Source organism: Arachis ipaensis, chromosome B5, assembly GCF_059453495.1.
Source record: "Arachis ipaensis isolate K30076 ecotype BB chromosome B5, ASM5945349v1, whole genome shotgun sequence".
NCBI lineage: Eukaryota > Viridiplantae > Streptophyta > Magnoliopsida > Fabales > Fabaceae > Arachis > Arachis ipaensis.
The window spans coordinates 58057526-58065232 of NC_142440.1; the positions used below are offsets into that span (position 1 = coordinate 58057526).

Sequence of the window (7707 nt, forward strand, 5' to 3'; positions counted from 1 at the left end):
TAACAAGTATCATGAGGTCTTTAGAGGGATGTAATGGGGTTAGGGTTTAGGTAGGATGAATTATGGTTGAGTGGACTTAAAGAATTAGTTCTTTGATTAGCTTGAGTGTCCACCTAATCCTACATCCTATGCATTCATAACAATTCAACCTTTCTACCCATTTTCTTTTTCTATCTCACCTCACTCATGCATTTTCTTTTCAAACATGGCATATGCATCCTTTATTTACTCTTTTATTTCATACTTTGTTATGCACAAGTTTTTTTTTTTAATTTGAACTATGAATGCATTTGTTTTAATTAATGAAATGCATGAGCATTACCTAATTGCCCAAAAATTTTTTCACAAAGAGTTCATGCCTCTATCACCAATGCTTCCCAAAATTCCCCCACACTTAAAATTTACACACTAATCCACCAAAGCTAATCAAAGAGTAATTCAGGGACATCAATGGTTTTCCGCTTAAGGGGAGTAATGTGCTATCATCAGAACAAAAAGGGATTCATAGGCTCAAAGGGATTCACAAAGGTGAATGCAAGGGTTGACCATATAGGTTAGTGAGTTTATCATCAAAGATGGCCTCAATCATGCTAAATGCATCCAAACACAAATACAAGACATAAAGAATCATGCAAATCAATTATCACAATCAAAAAGGGGTATAATCACATACAAGAACAACATTATGGTTGAAAAGTGCAACCATCTATTAAAGCTCAAATCTCACAAGGTATGTTGTTCTAGCTCTTTTCCATGTTCTACAAACAAAATACTCCAAGCAAGTTGGTAAACGTAATCTTTCTTCAATTCAATCAATGGTATGCCCCTAGAAACGGTTTCATGGAAATTTCTTAGTGTTTCACCAACTTATTCATTCTATCATGCAACATGCAAATATTACAACTAAATATCCATCAACGATAAAGAAATATTTACAATAGACCAAACAAGATGCAATAGAAATAAAACTAGTCAAAATGAAGAAAAAGTACTACTAGAAACATTGCAAAGTGTCTTTAAAAGAGATATTTTTACCCCCTTGAAGTCATCAATCCTCCCCCACACTTAATTTGTGCACGGTCCTCCGTGCATGCTTACAGTCTGGGAGGATGAAGAGGGGCCACCTTCAGCTGGTGGACTCAGGGGTGGGTTGGTCAACTACATCATGCTCTTCCCCAGCTAGCTCAGATAAAGCTCTAGGAATTGGGCCGGGGTCTCTTCCTTCTAGCTTTGCTGCTATCCACTTGAAATGCTTTTGCTCTAAATGCTCCATGTTGTGGATGTCGTGTAAGATGTCTTGAAATAATTCCGGAAGAGGAGGGAGAAAGGGTAAAGCAGTTGATGAGGTTGGTAGAGTTGATGGTGGTGGTATGGGTGTCTTCGTGTCGGAGGGTGTTATGTTTGTTGATCTTTCCAAATCTCCCCTCGAAATAAACTTGTTGCCTCTAGGAACCTGGAACATAATGTCCATTAGTCGCCTCTCTACCCCCGCTGCGTTTGCTAAGTGCATCACCATCGATGGAAATGGAATGCTTATATTCTTCTTCTCAACCAATTTCCAAATTGATTTGCGCAATAAAGGCAAGATGGCTATATGCTTCCCATGCATAATAGCCCACAGTAGCAAAGCAGTTCTAAATCTCACATGGGTAGTGTGGGTGCTCGGGATGATGCAGTCCACCACAATCTGATGCTATATACGAGCTTCAGCATTCAAATCAGAGTAGGCAATACTAGTGGGAATAGAATTTCTCCCTTTGCTATACTCCCTAGATGCACCAGGACGGCCTATTCTCTCAAGGATGGGAGTCAAAGATACCCTTCCTTTGAAGACATCCACTTTTATCTTGCAAGATTCATCCTTCTCAAGTGGAATGTGGGAGATGTTCAGAATAGTTTCTAGAGCTTGATTGGATGTATCTAACATTCCCCGGAGGAAGACTGACTTTGCTTCCCAAGCTTGGTAGTTTGCATAGAATTCCCGCACCATAGTCTCATTGACTTCAATGGGTTCTCGCTCGAGAAACTCCCAATGAAGCGAGGCAATCCTTTGGTGAATAATCAACCTTCAACGGCTGCTCCCAATGGATTGTACGCTTCTCAATAACCTCGTATTGAGAGTCAGCTCTTCGGTTGACCAAGGTGTTCAGTTTATCACCTTGGCGATCCCACCAAACATCAGGAAAGTGAGCACTAGTTTGCTCAACCGGCAAAGTAACCAGTGCCTTACCCTTCTTTCTCATCCTAAAAATACAAAGAAAAGAATTTCATTATCATAGGGCAACAATAAAGTAAAATCATTGAGGAAGCACTAACAATATTAAAATAAGCTTATAGAAATAGTGTGATTTACAAAAACACGGTGTGTATGTTCCAATGATGCGTGCGGTTGGAACACACACACTGGCTGGATATCACGGTAATCACACCCTAAAGGCAATTCACAGTTTAAAGCTTCACGACGTAGTACTCAAGTTGCAAATATAAAACAGAGATATGAAAGCAACTTCAAGCAAGCACCAATAGGGAATTGTACATTGTTCATCCTCAAGAGGTGGTAATCACACATACAATGTTCTTAATTGGAAGCCAAAAGATGTTTGATCAAGACATCGTTAAAATTTGAACAATTGTAAAGTGATTGCCAAATCAAAATTCCAAGATGAACAATGCCAATTGGGTCTTATACAACACAATGCATTTTCAACCTAAATTGCACATCGAAAAACAAGGAAATGCATTGGTCAATTCCCTTAACTACCATCAAAAATCATAATAGAAGTTGCACAATTTATACAATATGCCTAACAAGAGATAAATTGAAGACATATGATGGCCAAGTCATATGAATCAAACAAAATATTCATTGAGGCATTTTATCAAACATGTGGTATGCAATATGCAAATTCATCACAATTAAGCTCAAATTTGATCATAATCAACCCAACAATCAAGCAACAATACTTTGCAGCACAAAGAAACAACAAAGAAATCAACTAATTTAATCTAAGCAACATAAAAGAAATGAAAGCAAATGCGAAAATATTAACATGAATAGAAAGGAAAAACAAGAACCTGAGATATAGAGGTTGAAAAGAACAAGAACTAGGGAGGAACAATGGCACGTCTTATAGCCACTGCGAAATCACGGTGTTTGGGTTTGCCGGAAAAAGGAGCACCATAAGAGAGAACTCACCAGTGGTGAATAGAAAAAAGAGAAGGGAAAGAAAGAAAGAAAGAATAGAGAAGAGAGGTAAGAGAAAGAGAGAGAGAGAGAGAGAGAGAGAGAGCTCACCGGCGGTGGGCTGACGGCAGCGGTGGCCGACGGCAGCGGTGGCCGACGGCAGGGACTAGTGGAGCTGGGCAGAAAAGAGAGAGAGAGGGCAGCAAAGACGAAAAGAAGAAAAGAGAGGGTTGCCTCTCAACAGGGCAGGTTGCCCTCTTAACGCCCAGAATGCAACACGTGCGAGTGTACAGGGGCCTGTGCAAACGCACAGAGAGCGCAACCTAGAAGGGTGCGAACGCACACAGTGTACGATCGCTGCGACCAGAGTGGTTGTATAAAGACGTGCAGATATACAAAGACGTGCGACTGCACAGACAGGCTCTTTTTTTTTTTTTAATTGAGGACAGACTTATGTGTGCGTGCGCACACAGGTCTGTGCGCACACACAGAGGCTAAAAATGGTGGAGGCTGATCAGGTGCACAAGCTGTTCCCTCGCTCCCGCCAAATGGGTCTGCAATTGGTGTGCAGATGCACACGTCTGTGCGGCCGCACAGAAGAAGTATGAAAGGGAACGTGTGCATGCGCACGCGGCCGTGCGCACACACAGATTAAAGAAAACAGAGCGGCGTGCACGCACACGCTGTGCTGGCGCTGCGACCAGAGGGCACATTAAGGTATGTGTGGACGCACAGGCTGGTGCGTCCTCACAGATGGCGAAAAATATAGTTTTGTGCGCACGCACAGATTGGTGCGGACGCATAGATGCCCTGTTTCAAAAAATTATTTTCTCTTCAAAACTAAGGTTCCTACCCTTAGCATATCAACATACCAACCCCAAATCATTCAGACAAGCACAATGTCATGGTCCACAAGTAATTTAACTTATTCAAGTCAAAGTCATCAAACTAAACCTAAGCTAAGGATTGTATCACAAAAAAAAAAACAATTAATTCAAAAAGATATAAACAAGAGATAGAGTTGGAATAATGTCACCATGGTGGGGTGTCTTCCACCAAGCACTTCGGTTTAGAGTCCTAAGTTGGACTTGCATGGCTTCATTGGTCACTTGGAAACTTCACCAAGGACGAAAATCTCCAACTCTTTGGGATTCTTGGGTTGAGTGTGATCCTTTGAGTTGGACTTTTTTGCAACATCCTCTTCTTCATGCTCTTTGCCATCCTCAATAACTTGCTCTTCAACTATGTCACACCCAAAAATAGAATAAGCTTCAAGAACGGGCTTGTTGGACTCCTCCAAAGTGAACTTGACTAACTTGCCATCCGATTCAAAAGAATAGACTCCCGAATGTGCATCTAGCTTGAAACGGGCCGTCTTCTAGAATGGCCTTCCAAGGAGTATGGATGATGGCTTGTTTGAGTCAATTGGTGGGGTCTCCAAAATGTGAAAATCAACTGGAAAGAGCAATACTTGAATATTGACTAGGACGTTCTCTGCAATCCCCACAACTGACACAATACTTTTATCGGCTAGCACAAACCTCCCCCTGGACCTCTTTAGAGGTGAAAAATTCAATCTTTCATAAATGGGGAGTGGCATATGCTTACGCACGCCCCCAGATCACACATACAGTCCATGAATTTCATCCCACCAATCAAACAAGTGACCAAACATGGGCCGAGATCATTACATTTTTCAGGAAGTAAAGAGGAGATAGAATCATCTACCAGCTTTTTGTTGAGGTTTCCAAGCTTGTCTTTGTGAGTGCAAACATCTTTAAGGAACTTGGCATATCTTGGCACTTGTTGAATGGCTTGAAAGAGGGGGACAGTGACTTCAACCTTTTTAAAAACTTCCACCATAGTGGGGTCAAGCTCTTCTTGTTTCTTGGCCTTCTTGGCTAACGTTGGGAATGGAATGGGCAAGGGCTCTTCAAGCAAAGTCTTTCTCTTTGGCTCCTTGATCTTGGGTGGTTCTTCCTCGCTTTTGTCAACACTTTTATCTTCATTCCTCATCACCTCCACTTCATCTCCTACCTCTTCATTGGTTGTCTCCTCACTCAACTTTGTAGGTATAGCAACATTCTTATCCAGTTTAGTGCCGCTCATAAGGGTAATGGCATTAATGCTACCCTTAGGGTTAGGTTGAGGTTGGGAAGGTAAACTACTCGAGGTTGAAGCTTGTTAGGTGTTTTGTGCGGTTTGTGGAGGGAGAGTTAAACGAAAAAGAGTTTCGGCTATCGTAGCTATATACGCCTCTTGTTTCTTATGGAACTCTCGTTGTTCTTGCATGAAGGTGTGAATTGTGTCAATCATGTGAGGTTGATTGGAGGGAAGGGCTTGATTAACTTGAGGAGGGCTAGGCCTACTATGTGGGTATAGGTATTTCCCTTGAGGTTGAGATTGTGGGGGTTGTTGGTAGGGTTATTGGTATTGTGGTTGACCTTGGGGTTCTTGATGGTAGTAGACTTGAGCATTTTGGTTGGGTTGAGCTTGAGGAGCTTGGTTCCACCTTTTTTTTGAATTATCCCTCCACCCTTAGTTTTGATTGCCTCCATGTTGGTAGGATCCTTGGTTGTAATTTGGTCTTTGTGGATAAGAGTTGGCTATTGCCAATGTAGTGTCCTCTTGGAGCTGAGGGCACTCATCGGTGTAATGAGTGTTACAAGCACAAACACCACATATCGTTGATGGTCCTTCGATCCTTGGAGGTTGAAGTGTAGCATTTATCAAAGCTTGAGGAATTTGTTGCCCTTGGGTGAGTTATCGCAACAAGATTATCATTTCACCAAGGGTCTTGGTCAAAACAGCGTCTCCGGAGGGAGAATCTTCACTCAAAGCTTTCGGTTGTGGACTCCTTGCCTTTGAGTATTGGGTAGAGTCCGCTAAATCAGATATAACTTCCCACGCTTTTGCAGCGGTCTTATTTTTGGTCAATGATCCTCCACTCGCGGCATCTAAGAGAAGCTTGTCTTGGTGGTGAAATAACTGATAAGAACCAACTCATCAATCCGGTGGTGAGGGCAAGCCTCCAGCAACTTCCTGAATCTCTCCCAGTATTCATACAAAGTCTCCCCATCTCGTTGCACAATGCAAGAGATCTCTCTTCGCAACTTGTCTGTTTTCTCAGGAGGGTAGAACTTTTCCAAAAATTCTTTACGCAACAAGTCCCAATTGGATCTAACTTCACCCGTTTGACTATAAAACCACTCCTTCACTTTTCCCTCCAAAGAGAAAGGGAAAGCAAGGACCAACACTGCGGCTTCATCCGCCCAATGTCTTCTCGCAGTTTCACATGCAACTTGGAAATCCTTTAGATGCTTCAGAGGATCTTCCCCATGTAGTCCATTATATTTGTGGAGCAAGTTTATCGTGCCGGACTTGAGCTCAAAATTTGGATCTAAAGTCGGATACAAAATTTGAAGCGATTATAAGTCAAGATCAGGAGCTCCGGCCTCCTTCAAAGTGATTCTTCGAGGTGGGTCCGCCATGACGATGTCACCTGAGTCACTCAAAGAGAATTCAGTACTCCCCGCAGATGAATATAGAGTCTCCTCGTTGATTGGAGAATGATGGTCACGAATGGTTGGTGATAGTGAATTGGAGTGCTCCTCAAGGGAACCCGATTCACTATTCATGGACTTCCATCAGAAGATCCTTTTCAGTTCCTAACTGAATTCTTGCAAATCTGTGAGACTGTTAAGACCAATGGGGTTGATCTCGAGGTCTACAGGCTTATGCTTTTCCCATTTGCTGTAAGAGACAGAGCTAGAATATGGTTGGACTCTCAACCTAAAGATAGCCTGAACTCTTGGGATAAGCTGGTCACGACTTTCTTAGCCAAGTTCTTTCTCCCTCAAAAGCTTAGCAAGCTTAGAGTGGATGTTCAAACCTTCAAACAGAAAGAAGGTGAATCCCTCTATTAAGTTTGGGAGAGATACAAGCAACTGACCAAAAAGTGTCCTTCTGACATGCTTTCAGAATGGACCATCCTGGATATATTCTATGATGGTCTATTTGAATTATCTAAGATTTCATTGGACCATTCTGCAGGTGGATCCATTCACCTAAAGAAAACGCCTACAGAAGCTCAGGAACTCATTGATATGGTTACAAATAACCAGTTCATGTACACTTCTGAAAGGAATCCTGTGAGTAATGGGATGCCTCAAAGGAAGGGAGTTCTTGAAATTGATACTCTGAATGCCATATTGGCTCAGAATAAAATATTGACTCAGCAAGTCAATATGATTTCTCAGAGTCTGAATGGATTGCAAGCTGCATCCAACAGTACTAAAGAGGCATCTTCTGAAGAAGAAGCTTATGATCCTGAGAACCCTGCAATAGCAGAGGTGAATTACATGGGAGAACCCTATGGAAACACCTATAATCCTTCATGGAGAAATCATCCAAATTTCTCATGAAAGGATCAACAAAAGCCTCAACAAGGCTTTAATAATGGTGGAAGAAACAGGTTTAGCAATAGCAAGCCTTTTCCATCATCCTCTCACCAACAGATAGAG

At 42.0% G+C, this 7707-nt stretch overlaps 1 non-coding gene across 1 annotated transcript; it reads left to right on the top strand.

The window, feature by feature from the left end:
* The first annotated feature begins 6193 nt into the window (after window positions 1-6193).
* On the top strand, window positions 6194-6300 carry LOC148564309 (small nucleolar RNA R71). The gene has a single exon (XR_015884272.1). It is a non-coding gene; the product is annotated as a small nucleolar RNA R71 (small nucleolar RNA).
* Window positions 6301-7707: the final 1407 nt, after the last annotated feature.